Source organism: Helicoverpa armigera, chromosome 11, assembly GCF_030705265.1.
Source record: "Helicoverpa armigera isolate CAAS_96S chromosome 11, ASM3070526v1, whole genome shotgun sequence".
In the NCBI taxonomy this organism is placed as follows: Eukaryota; Metazoa; Arthropoda; class Insecta; order Lepidoptera; family Noctuidae; genus Helicoverpa; species Helicoverpa armigera.
This window is the reverse complement of record NC_087130.1, coordinates 913,663-936,633: the sequence shown is the minus strand read 5'-3', so window position 1 is coordinate 936,633 and position 22,971 is coordinate 913,663. Positions and strand designations below refer to the sequence as shown.

At 33.4% G+C, this 22,971-nt stretch overlaps 1 protein-coding gene across 1 annotated transcript in view; it reads right to left on the bottom strand.

Moving 5' to 3' along the window:
• The window catches only part of LOC110373714 (protein embryonic gonad), a 112,701-nt gene extending 96,639 nt beyond the window's left edge, over window positions 1-16,062 (bottom strand). The window contains exon 1 of the mRNA XM_064036965.1: window positions 15,191-16,062. The gene's annotated coding sequence lies outside the window, so the exon portion shown is untranslated. The remainder of the gene's footprint in view (window positions 1-15,190) is intronic.
• Window positions 16,063-22,971: the final 6,909 nt, after the last annotated feature.

Below are 22,971 nucleotides of genomic sequence, written 5' to 3'. Positions count from 1 at the left end.
AACCTACTCAATGTACTATGTATTAAGTGTACTTGATATAAGTGAAGTATGAAAATGTTGATGATTTTGTGACATCGAATTCATGATTACTTACCTTTTTTTTTTTTGTTGTCGCTGGGCTAAAAATGCTATTACGCATCCCCTTCCCGTCGGGGGACGGGAGAGGGGTATGTGGGACTCCCCGGTAAAAACGTTCCCGGTAATGATTACTTACCTAACCCACACACATAAAATTGTTAATTTAATCTAAATTATAATGAGTCACACATTCATTTTGCGTCAAGTACCTCTTCAGAGCACAACCTTCAGTTGTACCTTTAACATTCTTGGTCACGACGTAAGCTCTCATGAATGAACGGAACTACATATTTATACTACTGATTTCCATGTTATTCCTTACGTTTTCTTAGAAGGAACCTTCAATGTAGGTGAGAGCATACACACAGACAAAGGTTTGTCAAGAAGCTGTCATCTCGCCACGCGCATCTCTTCGTCCAAATTTATTTTGTAAACATGACTTGGAACTCATTATTATGGCTGACAATGCCCAAAAAGGTACCCAAAAAATAAACCTTTCATAATCTGGATAGCACTGGTTTGGTTAATTTGGTGAGTCAATATTGTGGTTCCGTGGATTACTTTTATACTTGTGCTAAGCTTCGACATACTTGTATCGTACATTCCAATATTTGAAATGCGGTGCTTACCTACCTACCGCATAAGTAAAGTGCTTTTTTGAAGGTGACACATTCACTCTTTAACATACGCATAGAATACCTACACGTTTGAAATTTTCAATTGTTTCTGCTTATAAACAAAACAAACGTCTATGAAATCTGTTTTATAGTTCAAACTGTTCAAATCAAATGTAATTGTTTAACCTTATTTTACTGCAGTTTAAACTACTCCCTACTCTACGGAACCCTACCCATCACATTAAAGTTAAAGTGTTGGGTTCAAATTAACTCGTCTGTCACTACTTCGTTGATTTTGACGTGCGGTGTCAACTTGCCCGCGCGCAGCCGAAGATGACAGCCGAAACGATCGCTCGTTAAGATCGCACGTCACAATGGAACACAATTTAAATTGGATCACGATTCTTAACGTGATTTAAACAGCCGCCATATTAGTTTTTCAAAAGTTTTTTTTTTACAATTTAAATGAAACATTATCTATTATTAATACCTACAGTATTAATAATAGATAATGTTTAAACTCTAATTGAGGAAAAAGTGAATTTATTTGCTGAGATACGCAAAAAATCCAAATGATCTCGGAAGTAAAAATTGATTCAGAATTAAACTGTAATAATTGTTATTGAATATCTTTCATTCCCACGCTCTGTTAGTTCATTAATGAAAACAGCAGTCGATCAAATCGGTACATATCAAAGCTTATAACTGTACCACATATCCAAATCAAATCAAATTAAACAATACCACAATACATTTACAATATCACAATCAATTCGATTTTATTACACAGACAAACGATTATCGATATATTTTTATCGATTCTCGATCACAACAATAGTTCCGGTTTGCTAATAAATCTTAACACTGACTAATGATTCAGTCTCGATTTAAATCGTAAATAAATAATTTTGCAATGTTGTCATCGGATAAATTGTTACAAATAAACATTTAAAACATAATGCTTTAATTACTTTCGTGATAAAAAATAAATCGTTCAAAGGTTGTGGTCATATTAATTTTATGTAGGAATATTTAAGAGCTATTCGAATATTTTGAAATCGTAAAAATAGGAGTGACGTTGAGTGATGGTAGTGCAATTATCATTGCATGCAAAAATTAGATACGGAATTAGCGTGTAATTTGTTTATTTCATTTCGTCTTGATTTCTGTAAAATTTACTGTGGTGCAATATCCAAGATACATGGCAAAATAAGTAGGTTGTTCAATTTATATTCTGGTGAAGTATATATTTTTGTACAATCCTATCAATTTGTATCAAGTGATTTGTAAGAGCAATGAATCTATGGCTACCTACCTGTTTAAGACCTCAAGATACGCTACTCTAGACGAATTTATACGTAATTTAGATAAAATACTTAACTAATTAATGCTTTGAATAGTATTTCAATAAACTTTCATCACAACTTACTCATGCATAAAAATTGACAGTACCCAATTTAAAAGTGATAACTTTTTCCAACATCACAAAACCAAACGCTACCCGCTCACAACTTACACCCCACAAAATCGCTCCGCTCATACGCATACCCGCTACCTCCTCGTGCACCGCGCGCCCGATGCGTCACGAACAGTCACGATACATCCCGACCTTTGCCGATCACGTCATCGTCACGTCAAGCGTGAGCGTGACCGATTGTTTGACTTACTGTTAATCAGTTCAAAAGTCTTGAGTAATGATTTTGATGATTCTAGCTGGCACTCCAGTAATGTTATTTAGGTTCTTGGTTGATTTTTTGAATAGTTTTTTTTTTAGATTTTTTAAGGGTGATTCAAAAACACAGTGAAAGAGCGTTTCTCTAACTATTTAAGAAAATAGGTTTTCATGAGAGGGAAACGCTTTGCCAAGCTTTGAAACCCACTTTAAAAATACTATGCAATTTTTTTTAAGACGGTACAATTCACATATTTACGCATCGAAATTTCACTATGTCTATTCATTTTAAAGTTACTGCTATTCACATATATCCAAAGTAAAATATGATGAATAAAATATTTCTTTCTAAAATCTGAGGTAGACAGACAGAGATACTCATTTACAAAAAGTACCTAAAATTACTTCGCAAAATAGGTATTTAACTCTCTGACTTTACCTACATTACATTACTCAGTGGCCTAGAAACTTCTGGGATAGCAATGAGTCACAATATAGGAAAACAACACGTGTTTTCTTCTTGAGTCGAAACCTGTTTTTAAGAGGCTTTCGTCTTTAAATCGATTAGCGACATAGTTATAACGATGGCCGTAAATAGATATAGGCCTTAATATCGATACTAGAATAACATAACGCATTTTCATCTAGTGTATCCATTACTAGGTGTTTACTACGCGGTTTTGCTTGCGTCCTTCTACCTGTACCCGGACAAAATATAGCCTATGTTACTCAGGAAAAGTGTCCCTTTCCAACAGTGAAAGATTTTTACAAATCGTTTCAATAGTTTTTGAGCCATTCGGGTACAAACAAACAAAATGTTTCCTCTTTATTTATCATACTAGTATAGATAGTATAAATCTAGGTATAGATTAAAATTAAATGTTTTAATGTATAATTTTCTGGTAATAATTAAAATTATAATATCAATATTTTTTAAATTATTTACACCAGTGACCCAGAATAATCCAATAAAACCGATTCTAATTCGGTTTTATATTCGGTTTTACGATTCAAACGTGACTTTTGAATCGGTAGCGTGTTTAATTCTTTCGGTTTTTAGCTCATAAGGATTTCGATTAGAGTGATTGTTCGTGTTATATCGTAAAAAGTGATTTTATGCGTGAATAATTAAATGTTTTAATTTTAATACCTAATTAGTAGGCATTAAAATGTATTTTTGTTTTATTTTTATTGCCGATTGAATTTCTACCCCAATTTCGAAAAAACAAATTTGAGAAAAGTTTATAGCTCCGGGCATTCTATCATCAATTTTAATTTCTCTTTTAAATGCTATTACTAAATCATAGTTAAACCTTTATGTAAATAACCTGCTAAATCAACAAAAACTATTGTTTTTACTATTGTATTGTAATACTTGAACACAAGTATTTTAAGCATTAAGCTTAAAACCATTGCAATAGTTAAAACAAGACCAAACAACATTATAAAACAAACAGGATTCTTCTCAGAACTCCAATCAATATGTTTGTTAAGATCAGCCATCGAATAGCTTGTTCCCACTTGCACCACAAATTCCTTCCCAATTCAAAATTTTTAAAGAATCGTTTTATTCGCTTTGTACCCAAGCGAATAAAACGATTCTTTAAAAATAATACAATTTGTCCCCCGAGCTCCAAAACATTTTAAGTACAAAGACGAAATTTTGATAATTTTCTGACGATTCACAAATTTTTTGGAGCCATGTGGAATGAATTTGAAGGTATATTTTATTTTGCTCAACAAAATTTTGGACCCAAGTGGTAGAAATGTACGAAAAATTTGCGAAAAGAAAACAATAGGTTTGGAGTAAATGGGAACAAGCCCTTCGAATCACTATAAAAGAAATAGCGCTTACATTACCGGTACTTTACCAGTAATCAGTCCGAGTAAAGTAATCGAACGCTTGATTCAGTAATTACTACGCAAATGAGGCGATCTTTCTTTAAAGGAAAACTGCAGATAATCAAGACAAGTAAGTTTTGCTCTGCAAACAGTATGTGTTCCTAGAAGACAGTTGCGTATTAGGTTAGTTAACACTATTCACTGGACGTAATTACAAAACTGGGCCCATCGTGCTGCGTTTGAACCACTCGCTGTTATTACTCGACCAGTATTTGAAAGCATATTGCCTGCGTGTAAACAAACTTATAGTCATATAATGTAAGCTTTTTAATATGGTTTTACGTTTGTCTCAGCAAATATCAATTCTGTTAAAATAAACAGTTTTTTTTTTATATGTTAACATAGATATAATAAATTGCGTAGATTTATACGTAATATGGGGTTCCCCGTTATGTGTATTTTGTTCAATGACGTTTGTGTAAAAAACGCGATCAGAATGCTCAACACGTAAGTTTGTGGTTTTTGAATGATCTCATATAATTTGTGCGTATTTATTTTGCACCTACATTTGATGGTGTTTTTATACGAATGCTCGTACTGGAAGATATAAATAGTAGGTATAATGAGTTTGTTATGTGACGCAGTGAAGGCGTCTGAAGACATGTTATTTTTATTACTGACGCGTGAAAGCCTTTATGGAATCATAATGGTAATTAATAATCCGTTGCTAGCATAAAAATATGTCGTCTTAATTATGATTTTATGATTATTACAGTGTGTGGGGTTATTTTGTAGCTCTATTTAATATTACATAATAAAATATGCGAAATAAAATATTATGATTCACAATGGACACTGTCCAGTTTTGGTAATTATAAACGAAAGAATTTATAGATCAAACTCATTAATTTTTACGGCTTATGTTAATTATTTTTTAATATGGTTTTTAAGCTTCTGAACGTGGGTGTGTTAATATTTACTATTGAATGAGGTTTTTTTAATGCTCTGAATAAACAAGGAAACCTAATGATGATTTTACATCGTACTTCGATTTTTACGAGAGTACGTCATACATTTTGAATAAATATTTACACCTTCCATCAAATCCAAAAATAAAATCACCCATGCTACTGTTTCCTAGCTATAACTTCGAATGGAGCTATTACAGTGAAAAATTTCTCACGCTAGTACTAAAGCAAGTTACTATCCCAACACTAAACGAGGCTCCGACACAGAATGCGTCTAGAGCGCAGGCAATGTGCGCTACTGCTGGCTTTTATAGAGCATGCTCAAACAACGTGCGAAATGTAGACTGTGGTCCTCGGCTTATGTAATTTGCACTAATATTAAGTAAGCTTGTCTGTCTGTTTGTGTTATACTTTCATTATAAACTAATTTGGATATAAAATTGTCTGTAGAGGGAGGTACATAGTTTTTTATCAAGATAGATTAGCAAAATATATCAGCACTTATATAATGAAATCTCAAAGACATTTAGGATATTGATAATTTTGTAGGAAAGGACAATGGGCACAAATATATGGGACCTGGTATACCCCACCAATAGCGATGTCATACATATCATTGGATAGGCCTTTTTATGTAGAACAACATTTACTATGACAGCTTTGCTGAAATGTTTGTCCGTTCTGAGATATAGATCAAAAACTGTGCAAAAGTTAAACTAAAGTTAACTTAATAATCTATTGATATCTCAAGTTCTTAGAGGAAAAACTAAGTTCCACTAAGTGTAAGTCTCCTGAGTCCTACCTGCTGTGCCCGTTAGGGTCCATAATTGTTACTATTATTTAGCATTTCAACCTTATACTGTACCAACTGGATATTGGGCATAATGCTAAACCCCACCAATAACAAAGTCATCGAGTCGATGGATAGGTTGTTTAGGTACTTAGTACATCGAAGACACATAGATTTTCCTTTAAACACTTAATCTGCATTAATTTTAAGTTTGTATTTTATCTATATCTCAGAACGGACAAACATTAGCACAAAGCTGTCATAGTAAATGTTGTTCCAGTTAAAAAGACCTATCCATCGATATGTATGACTTTGTTATTGGTGGGGTTTAACATTATGCTCAATATCCAGTTGGTACAGTATAAGGTTGAAATGCTAAATAATAGTAACAATTATGGACCCTAACGGGCACAGCAGCTAGGACTCAGGAGACTTACACTTAGTGGAACTTAGTTTTTCCTCTAAAAACTTCAGACATCAATAGATTATTAAGTTAACTTTAGTTTAACTTATGCACAGTTTTTGATCTATATCTCAGAACGGACAAACATTTCAGCAAAGCTGTCATAGTAAATGTTGTTCTACATAAAAAGGCCTATCCAATGATATGTATGACATCGCTATTGGTGGGGTATACCAATCTGCCCAATGTCCTTTGATGAATTTTTTTTTTACCATTGATGCATCGCGATGGGCTGAATATTTTTTTTAAACAAAATGTGTACTAGCGTCAACCTAATTGGGCAAGCTTCCCTAATATATCTTTTACAATTTCCTTATAAGCTTTTATCTTTCAATAATGTTTCGATACATCGAAATTATAAAGACCATAACAATCTATCAATCCATATTAGATAATAAATATGACACTTAAGTCCAACTCTAAACTTTAACTAACTTACTAAATAATAGCCAACGCTTTAATAGCAAATAACTTTAATTAAACTACGGCTATTACTTTATATATTTATACGGAAATAAAACATTTTAGTGTTTCATATAGGTACATAAAATTCCTTATAAAGGCTGTTAATTACTGTTTAATCTAGTTTTCGTTTATTTGTTCCTAACTTGCGCCCGCGGATTCACCCGCGTGCCGGGGAAATTACTCCCTTCACCAGATATGTGTTGGTGTCACGGGTAGTCAGAGACCAGAAAGTCTTACACCCCAGTCTTAGCAAGGGGTATTGGGTTGACCGGGTAACTGGGTTAAAGTGGTCAAATAGGCAGTCTCTCCTTGTAAAACACTAGTACACAGCTGCATCCAGTTAGACTGAAAGCCAACCCCACCATATGATAGTTAGGAAAAGGTTAGGCAGACTGTGTGTTAGTCACTGTGACAAATTTCATCATAATCGGTTCTGCTGTAATTGCGTAACGTACAAACTAACTTACGCGTTATTAATATTAGTGAGAAAGTGAAGATTAATAGCAGAATTATGGTGAAAAATTACCGTTTATCAGTAAAAATGTAACAGCTAAAGAAATTAAGAGCATTCCCACGATTTTTAATGAACTATCGACAGTTTAGTTAAATCGATTATGTATATATAATGAGTCGTATGTTTAATCTTAATGCATTGAACAGCGTGAGAAATAAAACACTTTTTTCTTTTTTAATTACTGGAATGTGCTTTTACGACTGCGATGTGCAATTTTATTGTTTTTTGTTTAGCTATAAAATATTTTTTTTATATTTTTTCAAGTTTTGAATGTGTTTTTAATTTGATTTTGACTATTCAAAAATATAATTAGAAAGATCGATAAAATAGTACTAATACAACACAGTAATGTTTTAACTATAACACATTAAATGAAGCTTTCACTTAAGATAAGCAGTAAAAAGTAAAAGAATAAGGTTAAATAAATCTTAACTGGGCACTCATTAACCGGCCGAGGCAGATGGCGCATTCCTTGTACTTTACCGGTCACTTAGAGGGAATGCACATTAGAAGCTATTTTTATCTTTTTTTAAGATTTTTTTTTTATTTTTACGAAATTTAAATTAAGTAATCGTACAAAATATAATCTGTGAATTAAATTACGTACGATCATTAAAACGTTTCATGTTGAATGTTGCTCTGTTTATTTGAATTGATAATAAAAAACAAGAAAGTAAAACTTAACGATTTGATAATTAAAAGCCATATCTAGAATGGTTGACGCATAACGACATTGATTGAATAACATGGTCTTTAAGCTTAATTAAGTGCAAAAGTAAAATCGATTTTTATTAATTTGTATTTTAGTAGCTTGTTCTACTTGTTATCGTTTTGTTTTATTTTTCTCACCTTCAAATGTCAATCGGAGAATCTGATTGAATCAATCAGACCTTTTTTTACTGTTCGATAACCAATTAGCTGAACACTTGTTCCTATTTCAAATTAAGTGTGACGGTCATTCATTATTTTTAAATACTTTTAATTGCAAAAATATGCAAAAATTGTGATCGAGTTATATTTTAGGAAGCCATTACGTATTTATTATTTCAAATGGAATTTTAAGGTGATAGCAATGATCGGAATTGATATAATATCCGCTGTTACTGGTCAAGTTCATTACCTCCTATTAGTGTTGAAAATAAACACGCAACTTAATTGATAAGAAAACAAGATCTCACCATTTAATTTATACCTCCATAAAAGTAAAAAAAATCTAAAAAACATAAAAAAATTACACAAATGTGAAAGGTCCCTAAAAAGCCGATACGGTCCCATCTCATTTTAATTCTAACCTCAAAATCTATTAATCACGCGATGTGTTGACATCGGCAGTACAGTACGATGAAATCTTGAATACGGTGAACCCATATACTTTAGCTTACGAAATAAATTTATCTGTACGTAAAACGGACCGTTACAGAGATGACAGAAGTCGGATATATCCACTTGAACGTGTGTTCGGATAAAAGGACCAAGACTTTTTAACGAAAGTTTTTTTAAGGTTGTATATCTTAGTATTGATAAGGCGACAGTATAATTGGTGCAGTGTTATTCGGTGCTGTACTATTAACACCTGCTATCTGTATTGTGGAGGTACCAAATGTGATTTGTGTTTATTTATAAATGCGTGAGATAAATCACTCTTTATTACTACCTAAATAAAGTATATTTTTAAATGTTTCATTCTTTCTCCGACACTATTCCTTCGAAGTACGGATTTAGATGAATTTTTACATCAATATAGCTGATCAGTATAACACTCGGACTAAATTATATTCTAGAAATTCTAAGAAATTCCCTCGGGGCATCGGTAACACCGAAAGCAACTTAAGTATATATTTTTATTCATGATGAACGAAGAAAAGTCATTTGTATTTAAAACTAAATTTAAAAAGTAATTCATAATTTATACTTTATCCAAAACGCCAACAAACCAAACCAAAATCTAAGCTACATCAACGCAACTGCACTAAACCCCGTTGCATTCGCAAGTGCATACACGCAAGCAGAAGTTAACCAGACAATTGCAAGACAGGCTGCCATTAAATCAGCAGAGGTGAAAATACCATCGGTTGTCTAGATGACCGCAGACACACCCCGCTGTAAAAACCATACTCGTTTCCTAACTTTCTACTTTATTCGAAGATGAGTTTTAAGTCATAAGTTGACAGCGATTTGAGAAAGGAGTGTACTTTTACTTTTTGGTGGTAATGTAGAATGCAACGGCAGGAGTGAACAAAATTAAACTTTAAAATAACTAACGGAAACAATAGTAACTTTATGTGAAATGGTTTATTTTAAGTTGAAAATTATTTCTTGTGGTACTTTTGATGTTGGCCATTTATTACAAACGTTTTGCTTTTTATTTGTACAAAAATCGATTTATATTTTACAATATTGGATCCGATAGTTTAAAATAGTTGAACTCTTTACTCAAAATTCTTTATTTGAACGTTAAACCTGTCTACATGTTCAGTCAATCCATTATAGAGCGTCAATTAATCTGAAGAGCCCATCAAAGTTTTTGTGAACACGAACAAATCAGTCTAGCAACAAAGAATAAATCGATAAATACTAATAAGTAATAACCCAGTTTGCGCATGTAATGTACTTCACATTCAATGCAAATTAAATAACTTTAGTAACAAGAAAAATCGTTTTTACGCTCAAAAGAATTGCGAAACAAACTCATTGATTTTAATCGTCAAATTTATTTTTAAATTGTCATGACGATGCGTCTTTCTGGCTTGTTGGCAAACTGTTATGGTTTTCAAATTTGGAACGTCATGGTGACATGTTTTGTTGCGTTTTGGAGTGAACCATGAGTGAACTTAGTTTTGAGTTAATGAGCCATTAAATGGTTCACTTTTACTTGTGTCTTTTGACCAGCTATTTCCAAATATAGAATGATTTTCTTATTATGTTTGCATTTCTACACTACACATAATTATGTACACGTCTCTCACCATTAATACTCTCACAAAATATTATAATATCGTTTTTTTACAGTTTGTGTTTTTTACAATCAAATGAAGATTTAAGCTATACCTAAGAGTATCAGGCGGATTTTTTTTACAAATATATGATAAATGTAAAATGTGGCTATAAATACCAATAGTTGAGTTTTTTATCAAAAAGATTTATGAAAATGTGAAATCGCTATAAGCTTATGACTTGTACCGCGTCCACTTTGACATAAAACTCTGTGCGGTCTGAAAGACCAGCGTGTACTGTTGACATCTAATTATAGTTTTGTTGTTCATAGGGTTTTATGTTACTGTTGCTTACGGTTGTGGGGTTAAGCAGAGAAGTATTTTTGCGAAATAATTTACATTAAACATAAGAGAGAGAGATAAAATATAGTAATTAGAATAGTGACAAAAATGTGACTGTTAGTTTTTGGCGAGTAGCTTTTGCTTGTATGAAATTGGCTGCGAGTGACAGTGAATTAAACTCTTACGCATGCGCGCGGCGGCTAATAGCTAACTTCGGAAGAGTAAAGTAATTTGACTGGAACTAGGTATACTTAAATATAATAATACAAACCATATAACAAACCATATAACAATTCTCTCAAAAGAGAATTGTGTAATGGTGTTAGGGAGTTTTCATAGTCTACAATGTAGATCTTTGGATCTACATTGTAGACTATCAAAACTCCCTACTACTACTGTACTTAGTTTAAAAGTCTTACTTACGAGGAGCACGTGATGATAAGAAACAGACTTTCTTAAAATCTAGGAATTAAACTAAACCTACAAAGATAAGTAGTGAAAACTGAACTTTATGGAAAACTTAGAAGTAAATGTAACTTAAATTGTTGCCTTTAGTAAATTGGAAACTATGTTTGAACTTCAACAAGTACAAATATAATATGAATTATTAATAAGTAAAATGGACTAGTCGTAGGTAAAACAGGTGGATTCCATAATACAAAGTTATATCGGTTGATGAGTCATATGAAACGTGTTACATTTTTTTCTGAACTCACTTCATATACCACAAATTTATAGCCACCACATTTTTAAACTGTGTATAATATATTCAAATATTAATATAATTTTCTATATAAATGTCATAACTCATTTTTATCGGTAGGAGGCGACTTGATGTCTTTTACCTACGTTGCAGGTATATACTTTTAATACTTGATCAACTAATAAAATAGAACTACGTATAACCTACTGAACTCTAAAATGCAAGAACAAAAACATACAAACATCCGTGACAAGAAAACATGAATGTGATCTCTAACATGTGTCAGATGTATCACAATTTATGATTGATTACCTAACACACACACACACTTACATGTACACACTCACACACCTAGATATACATACTCACTCATGATAGCCTGCGTGCACACTGCAAACTGTTTAGTCGGCCCTCGGTAGGGAAAAAAAATTGAATTCAAAAATTTTAGTCGGTCTGATACCGAACAAATACCTAATCGTTGTTACGTGTGTACCTCCATTCATCTTCATACTGATATATGAGCAAAAATTGACTATCGGCCGACTAAATCTTTGTAGTGTGTGCGCGGTCTTAATAGTACAAGATACTCACACGATCGTTTTAATAATCAAGATGTTTTGGACCTTGAGTTATTTATTGTACATACTTGAGTAAATTCATGACGAGTACTTACGGAGTTACTTTAAGTATGAGATGTTGATGTAATGTTAAGCTTAGGTTGTACTTTTAAAGAATAATGAAAAATATAATGAGAAGCAGTTTTAAAGCGACCGTAAGCTGTATGATAAATTGAAACCATCAAGTTACAACAGAGATTAGAAGTGGTAGCAGTCTCCATTATATTATCCCCCAATTATCATAAAAATTCTTCAAAAAATCTGTTTCCCTTAAGATGTATTCAAACTATTTTTATTTAGAAGCTTTCACAAAGCAACCCTACGAAAGCACGTAGGTAAAGCCGGCGCCCCGTCTGTTACACAGTAGCAGTCCTTGTTACAATTCCACGTCAGAGGTCGTCAGGTGGATTTGAGAAAACTCTGTCACTAGGACTTGTTAGGTGATTAAACCTGCAGCTCACTCGATAAGAAGATAAAACCACCCTGGGATACTATGTAGCATAAAGTTCTATAGACGCGGCATCCAGTTTTTCCAAGCGGTCACAAGAAATGACTTCTAGTATAATAAACGGGGTATCACAAATGGCTCATATTATAGCTTTTTATCAAGCATATTATCTGAACACATAATTGAATATTGCCTGGATATTACTCCGATATCCTACTCTGTCGTTAATAGGGCGATAAAAACTGAATGAAAGTTACTAGCTTATGAACGTGCTGTCACTTGTTTTTATGTGTTTGGAAAATATTGTGAGTTAACTGTCTCTTGGTGCTTTTTTTTGAGAGTTCCTGATATTGTCCTGTCTATAATGTTTAAGTACCTACGCTTGTTGCGGTAGGTTCATAGATAAATGGACCAAATTATTATGATGAGTTCCACCGTTTTTTAAAAGGCAGATGAGCATTTTGTAGAAAAATCAAGAATATTACTTTCTGGTTTTGCATAGTTTAAGTATTTTTATGATAGGTAGATATAGCTACGCATTGAACCCAGCCGACCAGAAGTACGTTGTCATAAAAGTATTATATTTATGAACCGACTACAAAATAAACATTGAAAATACGGCTGAACTTAATGCCTTTTATGTTAGCACTTAATGAAACACCTGAAACTTAATTACTGATACAATCGTTGATATAAACAATTAAAACTTTACTGTGTTTGTTAATTACGTTCGAAACTGAAGAAATATCGAGTAAATAAAGGTTTTACAGCAGCTAACCACTAAATAATTATGAGTAGTGTTAATTTTGTATTGTCAATTCAGCATTTTAATAGCATCATCAGTAATTTTACACTCCAATCAATGTAAACATTGTACACGGAAATGAATTTTGGATGTTAAAACAAATATAAGGGCTTTTATGTCTATCATTATTGTTTCTATCAATTGCATTATTTCCGCGGTATTAAACCTTTAATTAACGTGTTGATTAATACTTCTTGATTATTGGCCTATAATTTTATTAAAATTTAATTGATACTGTACTATTTAACAGGGCGATATATTTTCATATCTGATCAATACGTCCTAAGATCAGCTCATTCAACCCAACCAACTTTTCAGTTTTTTACCAAAACATCTATACCTACCGGCACGGAAATCACCCCTTAACTACTTCTTCAATTGCTACTGAACAAATCTGTCCTATAATTTTTGAGTACGTTCACGTCCATTAGCACGTTCAACGAACTAACTTATTTTATGATACTATTTCATTAAAAGAACATCCCCATAGGTAATTCTTTCTTTTAAAAACCAACACGGAAAACCACAACACAAAACCCAAAAAGCCAACACAAAAACAACACATATTTATTTTCCCACTTGTTCACACAAGTAAAAACAATAAGCATGGGCTAGGTGTGAACTTTGATCTCCTATCGATATCTCGATCGGAATGCCGAGCACTTGAGGAAGATTAATGACGGCTTCACGGAAATATTTGGCGCCAATCAATTGTTTTATCGATGTGATCGACTGTGTTGGTTAGAACATCACTAGTTGGATGGTGTGAACTGGGTCTCGGTTTTATGGGTGGGTAGAAAATTGTTAGAATGGTATTTGCCTCATTTTGCATTCGCAATATTATAAACAGGAAAAATTAGTATTGTTTGTATTACAATAAACTAAAAGACTAATGGACCGATTTACCAAATTCTTTCACCACTAAAAAGCTCCTAAACTGCAAGTAAAGGCGTTATTTGATTCCGGTAACTACGGGTAGTAGTTCCCTACGGGACGCGGGTGAGACCGCGGGAACACAGCTACTTCGTAATAAACTCAAAAATGATTGTGTGGATTTTGATGCAATGTTCACCTGTAGCTAGAGTTGCATTCAACTCAAAACTTTTTTAGTTTTAGTATGCCGCTGTCAGCTGCTAATTGAATAATAAAAAAATACTAATTTAATAAAATTATACCCCGTCAATATTATTGATATGGAAATGTTTGATCCGAAACAGTTACTTCAGATGTTTCTTCCCAGTTTTCATGTTTGTTTAATATTTATAGTACAGAGGATCTTTACAAATGTTTCACTGTCTGAAATTAAGACTGATACGCTCACATTTAAAAAAAAGAACGCAGTAAGTTTTATTTTATTTTAGTATAATATTTTAGCACATCAACACCGCTAAGCCCGCAATAAGTTATTTACACTAAGTTTAAAAGATTATTTTTCAGCTCCAGCCATTATTTATTATACTAATACCTATACCCCTTACTTAAAGCCAATTTATTGCATCTACCTATTCGTATTGGGTACTTACCTTGCACTTTGCTTGGAAAGTACTTAAAATAACTTTTGGAAATTAATCTTATACCTATGTACTATTTTTTCATATCGCAAAAATCTCAAGAATTATCTAACAAATTATCAAACTATATATTTTTAAATTGTTAAATTAAAATGCAAAGTTTTTACAAAACTATAAAATGTAAAAGTTATGTCAAATAGTGGCTAATAATCGTAAAAGTCTAACGTTTAAAAAACGTAATCATAAAATATGAAAAGAAAACTTGTAACTTACCGTCATAAAATATATTTTCAAATAAAAAATAAAAATTCGTATCGATTAAATACATTATTAACTTCTTTGAAAATGGGCGCTAAATGATATTGTAAACATATAAAAAATCAATAAAGATTCAAGTATAAAACTACTGTAAAACTCCTTACCTTGGCACCTGTTTCTTCCCACAGCTGACAACGTAACTTCCTCAATTTTTGCGAAAAATATTACAGTAAGTTCTCCTCAAATCCTAATTTTTGCTTCTCATATTTACACTCCAAAACTACACAAAAATATTCACAACAAAATCACTTGTTACAGTTCAAAACGTCATATTAAAAAAAAGTTTTTCATAAAATTCGCGAATCCGAAATTAGTTCGCGCGTCCGTGCGTACGCGCACCGCGGATCGCGCGTTTCGTTTTTTAAAAACCGAAGCCGGGCCTCACTCGGATGTGGTCCGTATGTGACTGTGTGACTGTGTACTCATCTTGCACTTCACGATCACCGAAGAAGATACATCGCGCGTCCTGCTCCCGCGCGCGCGCACACTCTATTGCCGTCCCGCTTTCTTATTATCAGAGGTTAAGCTTCGCCCATCAGTCAGTTAGCGGTCGGACATCGGGTGGGAAGGCCGTGCTCCCTGTACCGTTACTTTCTCTATGCTGTACGACCATAAAACACGTACCGTATGGCAGTGTGAGCAGCTATTTTGTCGTCTCGTCGCTGCTCGGCTAATTTATTTGTTTGCTGCGCATGCACAGGTGCTGCACCCTCAATTTATTTATGCGCCGTTCTTTTGTAATCATGATTTATATCACACATTAATACACAGTCTCCCTTGTTTCGTTATATTTATGACTTTTTCTTGAACGAAATTAAGTAGGTCAAAGTTTATTTATATCGCAAAAATGTCAATTGCCACAAGACATTAACGATCAATAAAAAACAAGATAACACGCGAGCGAAACTAGATCGCGCCGAATCGTGATCGCGTAACGAAATATTTTATCACGGACCAATCCGGTGCTCGCGAAATGACAAGCACGCTAGATCATTCGCTTAGATCATCGGCGTGCGCGCGCGCCGCATTTGCGCCGATTGGCGTGTCCCGCGCAGGCCCCGCCTGTACCGTTATAGGGGGGCAATGACTGCCCCCCTAAAAGTGGGGATTTGTGGATCATCGCGTAATTGGTGGAGACTTGTGACATATGCCATGCGCCGGTTAATTAAAACTGTTCACGGCCCTTTCATAATGCGTCGTTAATATATTTACATATAACGTGGATCTGTCGTGACCTACATAAAGTAATTGAACAGAACTTGATGTGATTTTAGCAAATGTATCACAAGGGAAACGTGTCGCGGTTACCGTTAGCGGTAAATACGATTCGGTTATTTACTTTGTCTATGAACGACATGTACCGATGTACATACTAATTAGTTCGAGCAAATATTGATTGAAATGACCGTTCGTTCCGTCAAGAGTTGAATATTCTGAAAACACAAAACGTGGGCATATAAATCGGTGTTTAAATACTGGCAGAGTATTATTATAGTCGCATAAACACGACAATGCAAATACAGTTTGGTCGAGTCACTTTTGTAATTAGCAGGTTGTGAACTCTTGACCTCTTAGATATCACATCTTTTGCATAAATGGATGGTTACAACAATCCACTAAAATGTCTAGTTGAATTTACTAGACATAATGTTATTATGAACATAAGCATGAATCTGACTTCCTAAGTCATACAAACACTTTTCAATCTTCATAGGTTTATGGCATTAGAAAAAAAGATAAATAATAATAAAAGTCAAAGTGCAGTGAAAATTAGCACTTTTTAGGTTTACAAAAGACACCACTTCCTATGGGTTTTAGCTAGGAAGAAGAAATGGTGGAACAAACTGCCCAGGAATGTATAGATAGCAAAAGGGCCCACTACATTACCATAGGTAGCCTTTATAACATCTAGACAAGACAAATCACAAACATATGCATACGATTAACATTTCTCCGTCAAGTATTTTGAAACCGAATACATTACTGGGTTCTAGTTGATACTCGATATCACTTAGTGAGAAGGAAACTTGTACTGAAGTTGCTATTCATCTTCATTTCATGTCTAAATACTGGTTTATTGCAGGCTAAACGAAGTGTACAAAAAAGGTGTTAGGTACCTACTACCTACAGAGACATAAAAGTCATCTAGGTGACTTCACTTTCAATTTTGTCTAATCGAATCACAATAATGGTCAGAGTAAACTACTAAGAACTCTTGAAATTATATTAAAATAGATTTTTGAACTGGACTTGGAATTATTTTTTCCTTCCCGGGTGCACTGGTCTCTAAACTGCACTTCACACATAAAAAGACTAGCTCAGAAATAGGGAATACGTTAAATATACGTATCATAGCTTAAATGGGTACCTATTAATATTTCACGGAAGTAATAATATTACCGACACTTAGGTGACACTACAAATTGCTATCAGTATACAATTGTTACTAAACAAAAGAAACGATTTTTTCTTTACAGCCCAGCAATCAATTTAAATACAAACCTAAACCATAACTTTTCAATAAACTAAGCAGATTTTACACTCACACTCAAAATCACCACAAAACTAAAACCTATAAAAATTTCACTTCAATTTCAACACTCGCCATCTCAAAAGGTCACAGAGTTACTAACATTCTACAGCATGTTTTTAAACAGGCCTAATGGCATTCGCGCTGGATTTTAGTGCTCCGTTGCCTCAATGTATGTCAGAGGTCGCACACTCTAGGTTTTATGTCCAATGACCATCTCACATAGCATTTAGTTAGGTAATGCGTTGATGTAACCTGATATTTAGAGGTGCTAAGCGCTGGATTGAGGAAGAACAATTGCCTTAGATTTTATGGCACATCAAAGTGCCGTAAATGTAGTTTTGTAATTGCTGTTTCAACTGTTATTGGGTGTGGTTCTTATATGGGATTGCTATAATCAATCCATAATTTTGTAAAGACGTAGGCATTAAATCATTTACTACGATACTGTAACCATTGAGGACAGACCGTAAAAGTTATACAAGAGATCCAATTAAAACGGAAAACTTGAAAATGTTACCAATAACAATGCAACAATGCTTGAATTATTTTCTGCCTTTGCCCAAAGATACAATCAATATCAAAGATAAAACTTGCTCAAGCCTAAGTAAGTATCGATACGCACATTTATCGATAAGTGCAGCCCCTCTAGCAATTCTAGTTGACACAAAATGATATCTTCCATATGCAGGTGCATAAAATAGTAAACTACTTAACGCAAGTACATACAGAAGAAGATTCTAATAAGAAGTTTCAAATAGGTATAATTTTATTGGTAAAGGAATTCAAACGCAATTGCAGTTTGAATGTTGCTTATTATAAAAACATTACAAGTTGTATATTCTTACTGGAATGAGATAATGTCTAACTCGAATAGCAGAAACGAAATTAGTTGGAATTTTGATATTCGTCGTTTCAACTGAAAGGCTTCGATTGCTGGACAAAAGCCTCCCCTAATTTTCGCCACTTTGCTCGATCTTTAGCAACCCACCGATTCCCGACGACCTTGGCCAGATGGTCTGTTTTTCTACGTTGTGGGTGTCATATCATCTAGTTGACATTGGTAACACAATCTAATACTATTTTCAGCTACACTTGTACTTTGATATTGTATTGCTTTGGGAATAATTACGAATAGTCAAGAGACCAAAAATTCTGACAATCAGTCTTACTGCGGTAGAGTCTAGTACGGGGTTTATGAGTTGCCAAAGGTTGAGGAGGTCAGAAAGTCAGCAGCATCTGAAGAGGCTCGACAGATGACTTGAGCTAAACGCTAGCTACTTTCAATTTACATATACATATAGGTACTAGATAAAATAGTCCATCCAGATTAAAAAGATGCTGAAAAAATCGACTACTCACCTGATTGTCTCATTACAGTGCATTTCTGAACGTTCACGCTCACGTTTGATATAACTAGGTCTCCACTTGATTGTTTCTGAATAAGCTGCCATCACGGTCATTTTGTCAGCTTGCAGATTCTGCAGGAAGAAATTATGAACTTTAGGTTTTATATTTTATCAGCTGGGCATAAGACATACTTGACTATGAAATACTTAAGTTAAATACACTATCCCTAATTTTTTTCTTATAATAAATACCAACATATCTAAACTAACTGACCACAATCCTAAGTAATCAAAACACCACACAACACACGCAAAACCGATCCTAACTTTAAAATCTTTCCCAATGATCATTTAGAATTAAAGGCAACATCTATCCAATCTTGCCTGCAGCCACGCCACACAAAGGACGCTACTTTATAATCGCATTTCAAACATGGTAGGCAATCTGTCGCCAAGAACATTTAAGGGTTTATCGTTGGGCCGGCCGCTTGCAACAAATTGCCGACGACTCGCGTTTTTTTTGTCGCAAACCCAGTTTGGGAGGCAGGAAGTTTTAAAATCGAACTTTTGATATAGCGGGATTTTGTTATTTTTAATTGTTTTTAGTATGAATTCAACTGATTATCAATTTATTTAGTGGTACATGAAATGCCACGTACCATTAGGTACGTCATCAGAAAAATATTTCGATTATACTAGCCTGTTACAATTTCCATGAACTTATTTGAAGCTATAGTTATTCCCACAATTTTATTCAAATAAATATATGCCTTCGTTAAAGTAAACGTTTTTGCTTACTATTTGGTTCACAAGCTTATTTAATTCAAACGTTGATATTCTAATCAGTGTTACGTTATTTTACGGTTATTTTAACATTCCGATAAGAATAATTAAGATTTCCAATTCAAATCTCTATACGCTTTATCTTAATTCATAAAATACGATTTTGTATAATCACGCGTTTGTTATTTATTGGTTCAAGAGTGTTTTAAGTAATCAACCCATTAAAAAGTATTATCATAATAAATCTTCTTCCCATAGATGTAATAATATTCATAATATACTTATATTTAAGTACGTAGTATCTTAATAAACTTGATAGTTTGGTCTTTATTTATTAATATTGATTGAGACTTTATCAAATAAGTTTTCTAATTAGGACGTGACAAAAAATTATAAAGAGAAAAATATTTCGATTAAAAGCCGTTTCTAGTTAGTACACTTTGGTTCCTAATGGAAACGAAAATTTTATGAACCATACTAGGTAATCTACATGCCATTATAAAATATCAAATGAAATCAAAGATAAACCACAGTAAATATTACGAAACAATAGCAACAATTAATTAGGTACTCAACGAAATTCTAGTTGGGATGCGCGCACGCACGTCAACTTGTCACTCAAGCTTGCACGCTGTCGACGTGGTTCAACCGCTTGACGATAGATGGCGTTAGTAGTCACGTTTCATTGCTACAATCGTGTTTCGGGTACACCACCTTTTCAAGTTGAGATTTTGGGTAGCTATAGTATTTTTTTACTTTATATAAAATGGCTAGGGACTGAACTCCATAGTTTGAATAGCTTGTTCTATTTTAGATTTTTTGACTTTCAAGCTTCTAACAGTTCTAACTGATCGTAACCATTGATGGAGATACATAAATGACTGCAGAGAATAATTGAACGTGCATTTCTAGTTTTAGCTCTGTTCTATCAACCTTACGGCTGTCACTTTGCCACGAGCACCTTTATTAGTCTCTTAAAAACAAGTTCGTTAACATAACTTCATCTTTACCTTTAAACCTATCAAATAAAAAGTTTCTGCTCACATCTAGGCATGTAAAACCCCATAAAAGTGTTTCAAGGAAGCAAAACATAAAAGTAATTATTGCGAAAACATCCTCAGTTTTATATAGAGATAATTTTAACTGCACTATTTCTGCCCACGCGCATATAAAACTGCGACTTACTGCTATTACATCTGTAAGGATTAATATGCAACTGTTCAAGTTATGTGCTGACGAGAGCAAAATAAGTGTTGACATAGGTAGGTAACAAAAATGTTCAATTCGGTATCTTATTGATCTACTTTTACAATAAACTTTCTGGACTTAGAGCTATAAATATTATTTTATATCATTATGAACTTGGAAGAGTAATAGGGGTAAATTGAATTCCGAAAATAAAACCAAAAGCAAAAACAAATCTGCAAAACTCTTTCTAACTTGTAAGTACAAATACCTATTAATGTAAATTCTGTAGTTTATTGTTTTGTTCGTAGGTAAATGTTGATTATATTACAGTCAATAAGCCGCAGACTTTAAACGGGAAAATTTGACGAAAACTGTAGATATTCTTACCCTACCGCCATAGAACATGAAATAAGCCCTCAACTCTAACGCGAAAAGTCCCAACCGCTTACTCTTTAAACCATCGTTATCCCAGTATGAAAAGCGACAAACTTTGTCATAGTTTTAATGTAACTTGTAAACACGGTAAGCTCATCATGTTTATATTGCTATAATTACATGTTTATTGTGCCTTTACAACGTCGTAAACTTTCTTTGTTTACATATGCGCTTGCGATCTGGATAGAGGATTATAAACAATGTGATGTTATTGCTGTGTCGCTAGGGATCATGGACAAAGTAGTTTAATAGCTAGCGGGTTTCAAGTGTAAGACTAATTAAAAGTACCGACAGACCGCCGACTAAACAGACGGCCGATAGTTGACTTGATGGTCGGCAAAAAAATGATTTTATAGAAAATCGTGATTGCAGTCGAAAGTTTTCAGTCGGTCTGATACAGTCTAAATACCTGATCTTTGTAATACTCATTTACACAAACTATCGGCCGACTAAAAGTTTGCAGTGTGCGGCTATTCTAAGGTAGGACTTGCTACCGTTAGTTCAATAAGAATTAAATAGGTTGTCAATATGTTTTCTTTCAGTAAACAAGTAATTACTATAACAGCTGTAGCTTTAATTTTTAATGCAAAATTGTTTAACACATGGATAATATTTAAAACTTCAAAAGAATTCAGCGACATAGGCCTGTAGGATGATTTTGAGCAAATAAAAAATTGTTGAACAATGTAATGATTAACCTTAGATACTTAATATTATTGCTACCTAATATTATTTGATAGTTTAACAGTCTAGCTAGGTATATCTAATAACAATTAACATTATTTTTCCCATCTCAACCCAAAACCATATTTCACTATTCACCTTTGGACCTTACCTGAAGTATGTTTTTATTTTATTGCAAAGAATTCTCAAAAACAACCATAGACAATATGGCTCCAAAAGGCACCATTATTTATGAAACTAATATTTTGCTCTATATTTTATTGTTGTCCCAATTCAAAGTAATATGATAAAAAAATGCGGGCAACGGACGTTGCAGATGAAAAAATAACAGAATAAAAAAGTTTATTTTAGGGTTCCATTAGAATAAATACATATTCCTGCATTATTGGTTTTGCAACATGCGTTAACTTTTTACATACTTTAATAGATACCTAAACGTTTAGAATTTTAACTGTTAGATTTTCTAGAATTCAGGATAATATGTCGTTATTTAATCACGATCTCATGGTTTGAGCTTATTTTTATATTTCTGCTTGTCATCCCTCATTATGTAGGTACTTAGGTAACTTAATTTAAAAGTTGTTATAATATGATAGCAAAATATTTATTTTGATATAATATTGCCTATACCTACCCTGCCAAGATATTTAAAATACCTGTATAAAATTACAAAAAGTTACTATACGGAACCCTTCGGAATAAAAATTTCACAATTAACCTTTTTCGGGCACATCGAAGTTCGCCCACACGACACAACATTTTTTTGCGATCCACATTTTGATTAATGCACGACTGCGCATCGCTTGAATTTTTATCGTTTTTGGACCATCCTTTTTCAATGTGGTGCAATTTTTTTTGTGTCACTTCTGAGATATTCTGTCATTCATTTTTGTGTTGGTGATATTTTATTGAAGCT